This window comes from Sus scrofa, chromosome 14 (assembly GCF_054392235.1).
Source record: "Sus scrofa isolate SSC_HxYL_T2T_F1_AM1 chromosome 14, Sscrofa_HxYL_maternal_Yorkshire_Landrace_v2.0, whole genome shotgun sequence".
In the NCBI taxonomy this organism is placed as follows: Eukaryota; Metazoa; Chordata; class Mammalia; order Artiodactyla; family Suidae; genus Sus; species Sus scrofa.
In genome coordinates this window covers 34,388,435-34,405,724 of record NC_139396.1, presented here as the reverse complement: position 1 = coordinate 34,405,724, position 17,290 = coordinate 34,388,435, and the positions used below count along the sequence as shown (strand labels likewise).

The 17,290-nt window shown below is 41.3% G+C and overlaps 2 long non-coding RNA genes across 2 annotated transcripts in view; one reads left to right on the top strand and one right to left on the bottom strand.

Annotated features, from left to right (window-relative positions):
- The window catches only part of LOC110256811 (uncharacterized), a 36,565-nt gene that overhangs the window by 15,696 nt on the left and 3,579 nt on the right, over positions 1-17,290 (bottom strand). The gene's annotated exons all lie outside the window — the stretch shown is intronic.
- LOC146396483 (uncharacterized) lies at positions 7,035-17,212 on the top strand. The gene is made up of 3 exons (XR_014828464.1): positions 7,035-7,191; positions 11,855-11,962; positions 17,088-17,212. It is a non-coding gene; the product is annotated as an uncharacterized LOC146396483 (long non-coding RNA).

Here is a 17,290-nt window from a genome sequence, read left to right as displayed (position 1 = left end):
TGTGGGTGCGGCCCTAGAAAAGACAAAAAAAAATTCAATAAAATAAAATAAAAATGGCTCCCTCCACTTTCTACCACCCCTGTACATCAGACAATACACCAGAACTGAGAGGAAAAATTATTGTTCCAGCTCACAGATCATCGCTAGTTAGCCTTGCAGAGAAGTGTGGGAATAATACCCTCTCACTATGTTCCTTTGAGGAAGATTAACAAATATGGGCCCCAGAAGCCCTTTAAATACAGAATCTTGGGCCCCAGAACTGGCTTCTAAGAAGCAAAAGGGTCTTGCTACTTGACAAATACGTCTTTCCCTGATAGGCTTCTTGTTCTACATAACCAGAGGACATCCTCCCTACCAAAACAAACAAAACTACACATATCAAGGGATTAAGTTCGAAAATGAGGCTTGGCACCTGCAGGAAATAGAACCAGCTATGATTAAGGGTGAATCTGGGAGTTTTTGTTGTGGCTCAGCAGGTTAAGGACTCAAAGTTGTCTCTGTGACGATGCAGGTTTGACCCCTGGCCTCCCTTAGTGGGTTAAGGATCTCCCTCAGTGGGCAATTCTAATTCGACTCCTAGCCTTGGAACTTACATGTGCCACAGGTACGGCCATAAAAAGCAAAAAAGAAAAAGAAAAAAAAAGAAAGAATAAATCTGAATATCTAACAAAATAGAATCCACAAGCGTGGAGAATATGTCTCCTAACTACTGCCAGCTTACATCGTCAGAAACATATGGCTAAGAATGGCAGGAATAAGTGAAATGCTTGGTTTAAGAAGCTCAGTAGATTAACTGTGAGTATTGTTTGTGGAGCTCAATAGCAGGTCAACTGTGCACTGTATGTTTGACAAATGGCCTAGACTCATCTCCTGACCGGCAACTGAGTGTATTAGAATGCTTTTAGCTGCAAGTAACAGAAACCCCTGCTCAATCAATAAAGAACTTGATTATCTCATATAACAGAAAGGCCAGACAAAATGCAGGTTTCAGAATTGATTGATTTCATGGCTTGGCAGTGTCACCAAGCACCTAGGTTCTTTCCATCTCTCTGCCCCATCATCCATGGTGTTGGCTTTAACATTAGGCTGGTAGCAATTTGGCAGCAACAATTCTCAGCAGCACATCCAGACACTTTACCATCTCTTAGAGGTAAGGAAGCCTTTTCCAGAGACCCTGAAGCACTAGTTGCTGGCACAGGGGAGAATGATACCCTTTCCCCAATCAGGCCAACTCTGGAGCTGGAGGTGAGGTCCCCTTTCCAAAGGTGCATGGTTATGTGGGGGAAAGGAGGATACAGGAACACAACTGGAGTTCTGTTAGGAAAGAAGGAGAAGTGGAGGCTGTGTGGACAACCAAGCATGATCATTGCACAAACCACCTGAGGACATAATGGAATGACTGGCAAGGTCTGAATGCCTATATGAGCATGTAGGCAGGAGCTGCATTGTCCACAGTCTTAGGGCTTACCCTCCTTTAGAGACAATACAAAGCAGTCTTTCTTAGGAACCCTATAGGAAGGTCAAATCCTGCAAAATACATGGCAACAATGAGTGGACATGATATGAAAGTAGATGGAGGATGAACAGGAACATGTGGGCAAAGACTAATAAAAACCCACAGGCTTCTGCAAAGTTCTGGGTTGTCTAACTGCCAGTGAGAAATGAGGGTAGAGGAGAGGCTGTGTAGCTGTTTCCAGGAGTACTGTGATTCTCTGATAAATCAAAGGTGTCAGTGTGAGTGTCCCTGGCTTATTAAGTTAATGGAAGAAGAAAATTTTTCAGATACAGAGGGACTAAAGCCAAGTTCATAAACAGCAGCCAACTCAAGACAGGATGACGTGTCCCCTTGAATTGTCCTGGCCTCACTATCTACACCTCTCTGATGGACATGGTTTTACACTTTGATAGCCCACAGTGGTTAAGAAACCAGAAGTGCCAATATCTTCCCATCAACAGTTTTGTAGGGATGGTTATTATTAATTACTGGGTAGTCATCTGCAATTAACAAAACAATTTCATACAAACAACCCCATTATGTTTTACTTAAGATAGATATTTGTTTTCATCCCCCTTTACAGTTGAGGAAACTGAGATTAAAGGAAGTTAAGTAACCTTATCTTGCTGCAGTGACCTCAACTGTGAAGAATTAGAATTATGTCCGGGGCAGCCTTTCATAGCGCTGGAATATAAATGTGTCTCTTATTGCATAATTTGAGGCATCTCTGGGGTCCTGAAGATTCTCGGAGGCTATCTTCTACTTTGGCCTGAAATTGAGCCTGGAATTCCTACTAGTGGGATCATGCCTGTTAATCTAAGGCATCATGACTGCAAAAGGTCCGTGGATTGCCTAGGAAAGTGGAAAAGAAATAGGCATCCTGTTCTCTGTCAATTATACTTCAGTGTCCGTCCTTGCTTTCTCTGAAATCTACAGCAATTTAGCCAAGTCTTGCATGGAAAACAGTGAGCCAGAGGTCCAAGGAAAGAAAGAGCATACTTAGAAAGGAATGAGATTAGTTATGGGATGGGCTAAGAGATGCCACGGGATTCCATGTTCTGTTGGGGCAAAAAGGATTAGATAAATGCCTCAAGCAGCTAGAAAAACAAAAGGGAAACCAAAGAATACACTTTAAAGGACTCTGAATTTGCCCCTTGGATGCCGAGTTTTCCTTAAGACCCCAGGTTCCAATCTTCAGCACAGCTTGCCAGGGACACTGAATCAAATGCAGAACTCCCGGTGTAAACAGCCAGAGTCCAGGCACAGTTTCCCAGAGGCTTACCTAACGAGGTGCTGTCTTCGGTGCTGAAGTATCACAGCCTGATGCTGGGAACACACAGAGGCAGCCAGGGCAAATCCAGGCTTTGCCACACTCTAGGCTCTGTTTCTGACTTCACATTGGGGTCACGTAGCCCTCGATCCTGGAATTGCTTTTTTCAGAACTGGGACATAGTGCCTTAATTGCTCACCTTCGCTTTTACTCTCACCGCTCAAACCATCTTCTTGAAAGCCCAGGAAAGGGATTGTTGAAGCTTCAAGACCAGTACCAGGCAAACTGCCAGCCAGGTCAGAGCATGTGTCTCTAATATCCCAAGAATCCACTTTTCACATCCCATTTCCTCTTTCTGTGGTTCTTCCTGCCCAGCTCCAGTGCAGCTCTTCCACAGCCTGCTTCCCAAGCCCAATCTTGGAAGAGAGTCTGGGAGAAATATTTTATAAACCAGAGTGAATTTACATCAGTGTGAGACTTCATTTGAAATCTTACATACCATGAAATGAAAGTTTACACTACCATTTAAGAAAGGTATTGGGAGGGCCATAAGGAAGGGGGAGAGCTCTCCAGGCTTATAACCTCATACCCATAGGCAGCTTCCTATTGTCTTTACATGTAACTAGTTCTCATTACTATTATCATTACACAATATGAAATGTTTGGGTGTAATAGGAAAAAACACATTTAACTCATTATTAACCAAAAATATTTAGTCATTAAAATGAAACATAAGGATGACCAAAACACAGGCTCTATTCTCAAGGCATTCCCAGTCTAGTTGGGGGACAGGTGGCATATTACAAATTAATCATTTATATACCAACACTTGAGCCAGGTTTCACAGAAGTCCAGAGACAAGCCTGGAGGATCTAGGCATGGATCTAGAGAAGACATTTATTAATTTAATAAAGGGGGACAGAAAAAAAAGTGCAGGTTTTATGGTTAAAAGTTTGGATTCCAGTCCTAACGCTGCCAATTATGGTGTGTTCTTAGGAGCATCTTCTATCAAATAAGAAAAATAGTGTCAGACTTACTGAGTTATTTTAGAGATTGAGATAATACAAAAAAAATACTTCCTAAACTGCAAAGCACTATTAAATAAAAAGCTAATCATTTTCTGAATGAGTGACAATACCTACACTTGTATGTAAGTGCCATGAAGGCAAGGCTGAGTCTTTCTTGCTGGTTACAGTGCCTAGCACAGAATCATGTTCCCAGAGAGAGTTATCAAGAGCATTCTGATTCCAAAAGAGCTCTGACTTGAGGAAGAAAAATACAATGTTTGTCCTCAGTGGCCAGTTCTGCCCAAGCCACCCCTGGGGTACAGGGCAGAGAGGTGCAATGGAAAAGAGACGGCTCTCACAGGAGGAGTTGGCCTAAAACATTAGCTCCAGATGGAATTTCAGCTGGAAGCATACAGCAGCAGCTGAGCTCAAAGAAATGACTGAGGTTTTCTGGACCTCCTCTCTGGCTGGTGGATGAGATGAATCAGAAAGGAATAGAGGACAGGTGGTGCAGGCAGACGGGAAAGGAGATGGGATGAGGAGAAGCAAAAGAGAGGTCACGATATAGGGTCACATTCCAAATCTTTTGCTTAGGCGGAAATTTTCAACTAATACAACTGCCACTGGATATCACTACAGCTTCCTGAAGAGATACTTTTTAGAAAGAAGATAACAACAGATTACTAAAGTTAGAAGAGATCTTTAAAATGATCCAATTCCACACCTTCATTTTACAGATAAGATTTAGGGCCAAGAAAGGTGAAGTTCAAAGTAAAAAAAAAAACAAGATCCTTAAAAAAACAGAACTAGGATTCAGGTCTCCTAATTCTCAAGCCAATTTTTATTTCTCACTACTCAGTAATTGAATTAAGACCAAGTTTGAGGTGCTGCAACAAGTAAACCCAACTCTGCAGAGACATAAAGAATAAATAAAGGTTTTCCCCACTCATGTAGCAGTCACGATGTGAAGGTTACACTGGGTTGGATTCCAGGAAAAAGACCATTAAGGAGACTTGTGTGTCAGAGGTTTACTGGGGGCAGCAGGACAGAGGGGTTGTTGCAATTGCAAAGAAGCTTCACCACAGTGAACTCTGTACCTGGGGTGCTATCAATCATGTTGGAGTTTTCCAAAACTGAGGCATAGGGGCCAGGCCTTTCAACCCAACATTGACCAATCATTGCCTGTGGGCTGTCCCTGGAGGAGGAAGTGGAATTTCAGGTGGGGCAGCTCTCCTTTGGCCAAGAGTGATTGCTGAAGAAGAATTCAAATGTGAACCATTAGCAGCCAAAGCTCCCAGAATTGGGGGTAATTAAGTGCTTGTGCCCTGAAGAGGGAGACCTAGGCAGCCCACCACAGCATCCACTGCAGTAGCCCAGGTTTGGGGAGGGGGCAGCAGCCTCATTCCTCATGGTCATTTAGGGAGCCCATCACTGCTTGGCCATCCCTTAGAGAATCATCATTACTCACATATCCAAAGCTGGGTCAATATAAAGTCTGGGTTGATGTCATAAGGAAAGAGTGAGAGTTCCACATGTGGAAGAGTTAAGTGGAGTTGCAGAGCATTCCATCTTAGTTTTAATTAAATTAACCTCAACCCCCACCACCACCACCACACACACACACACACACACACACACACACACACACACACACACACACAGAGTGGATGCTTGGCTTAGAAAGATTCTCATGGGAGTTCCTTCTGTGGCTCAGTGGAAATGAAACTGACTAGTATCCATGAGGATTCAGGTTCGATCCCTGGCCTAGCTCAGTGGGTCAGGGACCTGGCATTGCCATGAGCTATGGTGTAGGTCTTCCATATGCAGAGGGAATGGCCCTAAAAAGCAAAAAAAAAAAAAAATTCTTGTGAAGAAATTCCAAGTGGAATGAATACTAATAACACAAGCAACAAGACAAGCTTGCTAGTGGAAACTCCTAGTAGGTGCTTGACCGTATTACAAACATATTCACTATCATGTTACAAGATCAAAACAATGAGGACTTTTTCTGACCCAAAAAGAAGTTAGCCAAGATTTGTTGAAATTATCACAAGTTTTTGAAATACCATTTAACATCCACTACCATCAATAATGACCTCATTTCTAGTGTGTGTGTGTGTATATATATGTATATCTTTTTTTTTGCCTTTTTGTCTTTTTAGGGCTGCACCCATGGTATATGGAGATTCCCAGGTTAGGGGTCAAATCAAAGCTGTAGCCTCTGGCCTAGGCCAGAGCCACAGCAACGCCAGATCCGAGCCGCTTCTGCAACCTACACCACACCTCATGGCAACGCTGGATCCTTAACCCACTGAGTGAGGCCAGGGGTTGAACCCGAAACCTCATGGTTCCTAGTCGGATTCGTTTCTTCTGCGCCACGATGGGAACTCCTCTAGTGTATATTTTGACTTGAAGTGTCAGCTAAGGACATAAGTGTGTTATATAATTTACAAATACATAAATATAAATGACAGAGGGTACACACATAAATAAATTTTTACTGATGGAGAGGACACTCAGAAAGATTCAGCGATCGTTGCCAGAAATTACGTAAATTCTTCATGATCACCCTGTGGCTGGTGTTATTTGCAGATAAGAAAACTGCAACTCAAGATGATAAAAACACCCAGAGCCCATCAGCTACAGAATCTATGTGGAAGCGAAACTAGCCACCAATGAAAGTGGTACCCCAAAATTGAGTGAGCAATTCAGGGAGACATCTGTGGATATTAGAAAGCGAACTCTGCCCCTATAGCTAATGAGTCCCAGGCTCTGCCCTGTTCTATTTCCAAAAGATGAAGGAAAGCAGGCACCACAGAGCAAATCTCATCCTAAGAGGCTGAATGATGTCACCCAGAACCCTGGAAGCCCACAGAAGTATTACCCTTTAAGAAAAAAAGCCAGGTACTCCCTCTGGCATTTATTTAAGGACACGTAGAGACCCTGTCACTATCCCCAACAATAAATACCAATGATACCTTGGTGTATGACTGAAGGAGGAAGCAAGATCACAATCCCAGATGACTGAATCCAACTTCACAAGGAAGACCTGATCTTGGCAAAAGCCAAGGTTTTTCAAACTCATCCCTTTGGGGGTTGCAGTGTTTAAAAGTAAATTTCTTCCCACCACTAAAACTCGCTGGGTGGAAATAGCCCTTGGAAGAATGGAAACCCATGTCCCTCTGCAGCAATCCAGTCTGCCTCCCAACGCTCAGAAATGTGCTGTGCTCAGCATTTCTGTGCTGATGCAGCATCCATGGTCAAAAAGGCGGGCGGCTGCAGCAGCCACAGCAGCAGTTGCTCTAGGGGGTGGAAATCAGATTGCACCATTTCTACCTCATTTGGCAGCAGAAGCACCAAGTCACAAGGAAGACGAGGTTCTAGTCCAGAAGCAGCTGGGCTATATCACTTTAAAGGTGGTAAGTAAAATGGCTATTCATTGGGGTGTTAGGTTTTTGTGCTATTTCCCTAGGTGAAGATTCTGGGTGAAAGAGGATGCGGGGTGTGTGTGTGTGTGTGTGTGTGTGTGTGTGTGTGTGTGTGTGTGTGTGTGTGTGTGTGTGACTGTACATATGTATGGACATTCATATTTTCAATGAGCAGCAATACTTGGAAAGCTGTGAGTGGAATAAATAAATAGAATGTAGAATTGTCGAGAAGGAGGCAGGCAGAGAAATCATGCATTCCAAGCCCCTTGTTTCCCAGAAGAGGATCCTGAGGTTCAGAGAAGTGAAGCCCTTTGCCTGAGATTACAAAGCTAATAAGTTACCAGGTCTAGAAGTCAGTGTCCTGGTTCCCAGTGCAGGATTCTTCCCACTGCTCTACCTGGGTGTAAGATGACCACCTCTGTGTCAAGGGACTTGTATCCCTAGGAATAGACTGAAACCTGCAGCCACAGCATTAGTGTCACCAAGACCTTTCTTGATGTTTCCAGTAAACATGAGATGCCATTTCTGACTAACTGCAGCCTGGGGCACAGCAGCAAAAAGCAGCACTTGTTTGCTACAAATTGCTCCAGTCCTAATGGCTACCTCCTCCCCTAAGGTTATTCTTTGGGTCACACTGCAAATAAAGTGCATACAGCACCAGCAAATCTTCCCAGCAGTGTCAAGTGGGCTGTTGATAGCACTGGAGAGTATGCTTCATCAGTAATATCTCCCTTTGCTTGGAACAAATATTTGCTGAACATCATCCGTATGTCAGGCACTGGGCAAGCAACCATCACATTCCTTTTATTTTTCTTACTGAAGTATAGTTGATTTACAATGCTGTGTTGATTTCTGCCATACAGCAAAGTGATTCCATTACACACACACACACACACACACACACACACACACCTTCTTGTTCATATTCTTTTTCATTACGATTGATCACAGGATATTGAATATAGTTCCCTGTGCTAAACAGGAGGACCTTGTATATCCATTCTATACAAAACAGTTTGCATCTGTTAATACCAAACTCCCAGTCATGCCTCCCCCACCCTGCTTCCCTTTGGCAACCACAAGTCTGTTCTCTATGTCTGAGTCCACGTTCTTTATCTCACTTAATTCTCACTCCTGCTTCAAGAGGTACCATTATTTATACCCGACAAGTAAAACAAAGGCTGGGTGAGGTTAAAATGTGTAGGCTAATTTGGGTCTTTTACAAATTCCTAGTTCTTCCAAGAATTATGGTTTTTAAAATAGTTCTTTTCTCTGATCCTCCTTACCAGAATGACCATTGCCCCTGAAATGGAAGGAAATGTTCTCTCCTTGACGAAAAGCAATTTTCTGCAACATTCTGGATCAAACGTGTAGTTAGAGCAGGAAAATGTCATTGAACATTTGGAGACTTTGACTCTAAATTAGGCATCCCATGGGGACTTTCGGGTTTTCTCAGGTTTTTCTCCTATCTTTTTTTTTTTTTTTTTTTCGGGTTTTCTCAGGTTTTTCTCCTATCTTTTTTTTTTCCCTGTGGTTTCCGGTTCAAGTTAAGATTGCACCATATGCTTAGGAACCTTGGCTTTTTAATGCAGCTCTACCCCTAGTTGTGGGATCTGGAATAAGTCACTTTACTTTTCTGAGTCTCAGTCTTCTCATTGAAAAACTGACAGCCAAGACTGAAGGATCTCTGTGAACACTGAAATGTTTATGTATGTGTTTATTCATTCACTTATTCAAGCATTTCTTGAGTTTCCCCATGACCTGCCAGATGTAGTGCTGTGGAAGGAATTTTAGAGATAGCCTCCTCCAGCCCCATAAGTTTTCAAGCCTGGAGACATTATTTGCCAACAAGTGTGGTTCCAGACTAGCCCCATCAAGATGCTGTCTGTCTTTCCATGAAATTTACCTTGAGTCTTCCTCCCAGCTCTAAACGATCTGAATTTCCTCTTTCCTTGTTCTTTTCTATAACAACATTTGTTGAGTACTTACTCAATAAAACACAGTGCCAGGCACTGTGCTAAGCAGTTTTCATGCATTACGTCATTTAATCCAGACAATAATCCTATTCAGAAGATAATATGATTAGCCCTGATTTGCGGATGAAGAAACTGGCAAAATTGCACAGTTAAAGAGTAGGGGGGACAGAGTTTCTGTTTGGGATAATTAATGGGAAGGTTCTGGAAATGGATAACGGTGGTAGTTGCACAGTATTATAAATGTACTTAATGCCACTGAATTGTACAATTTAAAATGGCTAAAATGCTAAGTTTTATGTTATGCATATTTTACCATGGTTAAAAAAAAAAAAAAGTAGAGGGGAATTTAAACCTAGGTAGCATCCATCTCTGAAACTTTCTACCCTTTTTGGCTATTCTCCAATAAAATTTAAAAAACAAAACAATAAAACCTTCTACCCCTAGTCAATCACTCATCACAACCACAGACAGAAATCAGAAAGGAATGTGTTCTCTCTCCAATAGAGAGGAAGCTTAAGAATTTTTTTTTAAGTTTCTTAAAGAGTCACAAAACTGTGCCCAGGGATCAAGAAATTTATTTCTGTGCTGAAGGTCAGCAGTAGCCTATTCTGAATGATGATCAGATTCCCAAGTTTGGAAGAATCAGAAATCACTTCCACCTTCCTTCTTGCATTTCTCTTCCAGCTAACACTGGAAGCTAACACTCTGCCTACAAACTCAATTCGACTTCAAACATTTAAATATCAGATGGCTCCTTTGTACAGGTCCTGACTCACATGTTGTGGAGAAGCAGAGATGAGAAATATACAGTTTCTGCCTCAAAAAGTTTACAGTCTAGCAAAAGGGATAAGTAAAGAATTACAAAGGAAAAGTCATTGAATAGAATTGCTGAGCACCTATGCTGGATGTAAAGCCAACGGAGATGAACAAAACATGGTGTTAGTCCATTGCAAAGGTGGTGTAGATTTGGTTCAGAGGGCCTTCAGAGAAGAGAGACTATATTCTGCTGAGAGGGATAGGTGTTTGCAGGAAGGACATTTCACATCCATAACATAGCCATGGACCAATCCCATATGGTATGGGAGTCTGAACCTCGCCACCTGTTCCCACTTTTTTCTCTTATCATTATTTCTTTTCTTCTCCTTTCTTTGGGCTTACTCTGTTTTTTCTTTTCTTTCTTTTTTTTTTTTTCAACTTCCTGCATTGAACACTTAGGTTATTAATCTTTGGTCTTTCTTCTTTACTAATATAAGCATTTTAAGCCTATAAGTTCTCCTTTAAGTAGTTCTATGATGACAAGACACAAAATCTTGATTATCTTAATTAATTAATTATTATATGATTTTTTTTCTTGGACCAGTGAGCTATTTAGAAATGCTTTTTTCCCCAAATGCATGGAGAGAAGCAGGTGGGTTTTTTTTGGGGGGGGTTGTTTTTTGTTTTTTTTTTTTGACTAATGATTTGTCACTAAATTATATAGTAGTCAAATAACACAATCCATAAAACATCACATCATAATATTTGTTGGAACTTCATTTGTGACCTAGTGCATGATTGATTTTTATAAATCACCCTTGTATGCATAAAAAGCACATGATTTGTCTAATTCTTGATAAGGCATTTCCAAGCCTGACCATTAAAGCAAGCTTGACAGTGTGTTGTTCAAATCTTTTAGATCCTTTCCAACTGTTGCTCTCAATTACCAGGAGAGGTACATTAAAATCTCTTACGATTTTTTCCAATTTGTTGAGTTGTCCCTAAAATTGCTTCACTTTTGGCTTTTATATTTTGAAGCTATGTTTATAGGAGCATACAAGTTTAGAATTATTGTTCTACTTAATTGTCCTTTTTAAATTATTCGTTATGTGGATACCATCTTTATCATCAATAATGTCTTTATCTTCAAGTCTATTCTATATGACATTAATAAACTACATCAGTTTTCTTTTGGTTAGTATTTGCCTACTATTTCTTTTCTCATTTTTTTCCTTTCAACCTTTTTGTTCCACATTTTAGATGCAACTTTTATGAATAGCATACAGCTACTAGATTTTATTTCTAGTCCAGTAATAGTTATTTCCTTCAAGCTCTGCTGTGCAATTAAAAGAGTAGTCACATATCTTCTCTAAAATTTTAGGCATTAATTCCAGGAGGTTTTTCAGGTTTCTTATTGCAGAAATTAAGGGTCCAGGACCCTACTATTTAAGATTCTAAGGATGCTTTTTACAATGTCTCCCTTAGGATATTAAAAATTGGCTCTTCTCTCACTCAATCTATGCTGTTCCATCACATCAAACAAGTCCTAAATTTCATCTTTTCCCTCCCAGACATCCCCAAAGAACTTCACATCTACAGCTAAAGTTTTCAACGTCTCCTCATGTTCCTGTTAATAGATTGTGAAATGATGTGAAAGTGAAATGATGATCAATTAGAAACTGTAGGTCGTCAATTCCTTGGAAACACACCTTAACTTTAAGGCTCACATGTCCAAAAGAAAGAGAGTTCCTTAGACCCTTGGAAAACATGATTACAACTGGCCTCTTCTTTCATTAATGATGATGTCATTACCACAGACATTGGGGAACTTCTCTGGCTTTTTCATTCAGAAGAAAGCCAATTACACTAACAGTCTTTCTTTGCCAACAGCAACATGGCTTTCTTTTTTTTTTTTTTTTGAGGTAAAAAAATGTCTTCAGCTAATGTCGTGGAGCACTTACTATGACAAGGTGTTGTGTTAAGTGTCTATCACGCGTTGTGCCATTTTATCCTGATGACAACTCTCTGAGGTAGGTATAACTATTAGTCCTCTAAAAGAGAACCTCAGAAGCTTGGGGTCCTGTCAGCACTGTGCTCAGGCCCAGTGCAAAAGCAAATCAGCAGACCCTTCAAACCCCACCCTCACTGTGCCAGCATATTTTTAGCCTTCTCATCTGAACCTCCTCTGCACACATACTTTGCCGACCTTTCCTCTTTGATTTCCAGCTACCTAGTAATGGGGCAGGGAGCTTTGGAAAGGCTCCTCTGGGCCTCAATGTCCTCATGGCCTCGCTCTGAGATTTTCTCCCATCTCTGACCACCACACATGCATCAGGGCCAAGACAGCCAGGCAGCCCAAGGGGGCAGTGTCCCCATCCTGCTCAAGCTCCGTTTCTGTGGGAGCTTCCGAGACTTTCAGGATTCAAAAACGTTCCCCAGGATTCAGGAGGCGTTCATAGATGTGTTTTCCCCTATTTCATAATTTGTTGTTTTCACATTGCTTGTTTATAACGGGTCAACTATAGGGTACATCATGAAACAACCCTTCCCCAGGTTCCCCTTCTGCCCAGGCCGGAGCCAGCCATGGACCCTGCAGCACGTGGCGTTACATTTCACCTGCCCACTTTCCTGAACCCTCTTTTACTGGAGGGGAGGGTATGACAGGAGCAGGGGTCATGCCTGGCTCCCCCTTTTAGAGAGAAACAGAAAAATAAGTGCCAAGATCTTCTGTGTCACCCAAGCACCCCTCAGCAGATTAGGGCTTCCCAAAATACTGAGAATTGATGTTACATTTTTTTGAAATTCCCTTAGAAGTATAAGGTGACAGCGAGGGGACAGTTAGGGAGTTAAGTTTGTCCTGCAAACTTCAGGAGGGAGCCTCCTGAGCAGGGAGCAGGGAAGAGAACAAAGGAAGATTGGAGCTCTGGGTCCCAGCCCTGCACCCTCCATGGGGGAAAGTGCTTTGTCCAGGGTAACCACAGCAAAACAAGAACTAGAACACAGGCCTCCTGGGCCCCAGACCAGCAGCCCACCCCACGCAGGCAGCGTCTTGCCAGCATGCTGTCTCCTTTACCAGACAGGGAACTCTCAGTTGTTGTTGACATATGACAAGTGAGGAATTTGGAGTAAAATGGCATTTTTCCCTGTCCTGGGGCAGTTCAATAATTTAATTATATGTATATAATTAATATGTATATAAAACAGAGAAACAAATCCCATAAAAACTAAATTCCCATCGTTCTTTTATTCCCTCCTATGTTTTCCTTCACTTGCTTTAGTTTTCCATTCGGCTTTTTTCCTTCCTTCCTCCCTCCCTCGTCTTTTTTTTTTTTTTTTTTTCTTTCTTTCTTTCTTTTCTTTCTTTCTTTGTTGTTGTTTAGGATCAGCTCAGCATATCTAATCATGCACTGAAAACAGGAAACATCTCTGCCAGGCAGGGGTCCTGCTTATCAGCCCTGTCTTGGGGGAGACAGGAAGCAGGAGCTCTTCCAGAACCAAATGGAAGTATCTTCACCTTGATTTACAGTCCTCCATCCCAAGAATTTCCCCGGGCACCCTGTCCCCAAAGGGGACCTCCTAAGTCCTTCTCTATTTTCCAGCTCCCCTCCCCCACTCCACCCCAGGTGATGAACCGCCCCGTGACCATTAACACGCTGTTTGAATACAGAATGTTATTATCACTACATATCATCTAGATAGGCTTTCTGGGTTGTACTAAGATGTCAAAATGATGCAAGCCAACATTTTTATTATTTAGGATACAGTATACTAAGTTTATGTTGATTACGCTAAGTATCATCTTTGAAAGATAACTAGCATTAAAGTGTTGATAATGTTCCACTTTTGCAATCATATTTGCATAGTGTACAACAGAGTTTAGCAGGAAAAATTATCTTAAGTGGTGTTTCTCATCTGCTCTGTCAGTCTCATACTGCTTGCTTCAACTTGGTACAGGAGGCAGGACAGATGCTTATAATTTTTTTTTAATATCAGCTTTATATTACATAATGTTGTTCTGGTTTCTTCTGGGAAGCCTGCAGCACGGAATCTTTGAGGCCAGTCATACCTGGATTCCAATTCCAGCTTATGCACTTGAGAAAGTCATTTAACCACTCAGGGAAGCAGTCACCTCTTCTGTAAAATGGAGTTAGCAAGGCTGTGAGGTTGCAGATCATAACTGGCAAACACCTAAAGAGCACTATGCCCGGCACGGAGCTGGCTGGCATGCAGTGGCCCTTTGTTTTACCTACGTTTTTAAATGCCCGTTTACCGCGTTTGGAAATTAAAGATGGAAAGTAAACTGACTTTGCCTGCACTACACATCTAGCTGACGATTCTGTGGCCTCCCAGCAGAGTTATATATGCAGATAATCTGTTTAATGCTGCTCAACACAGAAGGGACACTGATTTTATTTTATGAGCAATAGTTGAATTTCTCCTGAGTGTCGGCTACTGGGAAATAAATATTCTAGATTTCATCTATTCATTCATTCATTACAAACAAGCTATGCTCCAAACGACCCTTGTTCTTCCTTTCCCCCTTTCCTTTTTTTTTTTTTTTTTTTTTCACACTCCCCAGGCCCACTACAGTCTTTTGGCCCAATTGGATGTTATTTTTCATTTTCGTCTTGTCACCACCTAATGTCCAAATTTATTTAAATCATCCTCAGACACAATCCTACAAGATATGAATCACATTTGTGTTTTTTTTTTCCTCTGACTTGTCAGCTGTCTCATTCATGATTGACAAGATTTCCATTTCAGTAATTTCTACTAATTCGGCTTCAAATCTGTATATTTAATGAATACACCAATTGGCACCTCATTATTACTCAGGACCATTTTTCCGAGCGTAATGCACTGGTTTCATAACTTAGAGTAGAGGGAAGCTGCCTCTAAATGAAACTCAAAGAAAGCCTTGTCCAGTTTGCATTAAAACAATATCTGCATATAGAAATGAACATTATTTTCTCTCCATAATCTGATCCTTTATGCATAGGAACACTCTGTGTGCATGCTCCTGTCAGACTCTTAAACACAAACAAGGCTTTTCTCTTTGTAAAGGTATGTTGAAGAGTATATCTCTGCATAAAGATGAAAAGAAAAACGGATAGTTTGCTCGCACCAAAAAAAACCCCAGTCCCAGTTCTCCAATGCAAACACAATCTGACACATGCTAAAAATTGCCTGAAGCACTGGCAAGTTATAGATCTCCCTGGGGCAGATAATTCATTAGGAAATAGCCTCATGCCCTGTGTAGCAATTGAACAAAAATATTTACTTGTGGTAATATCAGATGATAAGGGTAACAGGGCTTCTTTCTGAACGAGGGGGGAGGGGGGAGAACCCTGCCGAAGTTGCCCATCATAAGCATTGCAAATGAATCATTAGTCTTCATCCTGCAATCTAGGTCAGGATGGAGCTAAAGGGGAGGGCTTTTAAATCTGCTGCAGGGCTCGGCTTACGTGAAGACGCAAGAGGCAGACAGTTACATGGCGGTGAGGCATTCAAAGGGGCATAAAAAAGGGCTTTTCACCTGATACAGGGACCCTCTCCTGACTCAGAGAGTGATCAAGAATAAAGAGGGTTGTACTTTCAGATGAATGCCATTTAAACAAACACACACACACACACCACACACACACACACACACACACACACACACACACACACCCACTTCTTTAAGCTTTCTGTATTCAACTTTTCAGGTCCTGAACAGTATCTGCTGGGTAGATACTAAAAGAGAAACAATACCTTCCAGACTCAGGAACATGTGAATTTTTTAAAACAATAGAATCATACATTATTTGTGTTGAAAGGGACTTTAGAAACCACCTACTCCAAGCACCTCATGTCGAAGAGGTTTCAGATCCTCTATGATAGAGTAACTAGCTGGCCCAAGGTCATAGAAATCATCTTCATAACACCACAGTTTATTTTACTTTGTTTTTTTTCCCCCCAAAGTTTCCTTTTTTATACAATATGAATAATTTATTAAATAATGCAGAAACAAAACAAATTGACTTGGTAACTGCTACCTGATAAACTAGATCTGTGTCAGAGACTCTGGCCATGTGCCTCATTCTTCACCCAAAATAATTACAAAAGGATAGTGTTTGCCAGACTTCTGTCCTGGGGGGGGGGGGGTCCTTCTGCAAAAGCTCCAGCTCTGGCTTTCATATGATTATCTTCTAGACATGTTGTGATACTTAATTCACTTGACCAAAGGCTCTGAAACTTTTGTGTGGCTCTTGCCCTGTCCTTCTGGGGCGGCAAGTGGTTGACAGTATGCCTTTTCTGAAATTTGTCCTGAAATATCTCTGGAACTAAAGAAATTCAAATAGAAAACCTGAATTCAACTACACAATGAATGTAATTGCCAGGGTCAGTTTGGCTTTGACTCACAAAATCATAAGAAGACCTGAAGTTCAAACATGATAGGAGAAAAATACATAGATAAAAAATGAAAAGAACAGAATTTGTTCTTAACTTTACCACAGAATTTGCTCCAGCTGTCTCCACATTATATCTAGAAGCAATTTTTCCTTCTCTAGGCCTCAATTTCCTCTTCTACTAGAATGAGAGGAATGATGTCTGGGCTTCCATCATTAGCTATGCCATTCAAATAATATCTCCAAAATTGTTTTGTTTATTTTCTTAAAGCCACAGTCACCACAAAACTATCTGTAGCTATTTCCAAAGATGCGAACTGACAGTAAAGGAACACTTCAGGATCTGCTGAATGGACATCAAGCTTTCAAAGGATGTAGTTTCATTATTGAAATAATTCCCCCAACAAAATGGTGACTGACTTGGGACTCAGCTGATGAATCTAATCCTCTAACCAGCATTTACCCCCAGATTTTACATTCCAGGTTGATCTTAAGAGTTCCCCCCCTCTTTCTTATTTTAAAATATTTAAGGCCTAAAGAGAAGTGGGTTCTAGAGGATGCAGAATGTGAACACACGCAGAGATAAGTAAGAACAAGCCTGTTTCTTATCTAGCCTGAACATTTCAGTGGGGACAGAGTTTTGTATTCAGTTCCTCCAGCTACCACAACTTGAAGGTTATAGAATACTCTATTTCAGGACACCTTTAAAAACGAGGAGCCTGTTTCAAAGTACTGCAGAGTGTTATTTTGATTTCTGCCACAGGATGAATCACTCCTCCTGAATGCAAACACCAGCAAAGAATGCGTTAGAGGATCCGCCATCATATTAAAAATTAAATCCGGCTGCATTTCATAATGGGCTTTCCTTTTTAAAGCACGGTTTCATCTTCTCACCATGGAAATTGCGCTCTGATGGCTGTTCTTTATGGTTAACACTGAGGCATCAGCTGAGGTCAGAACCCTGCT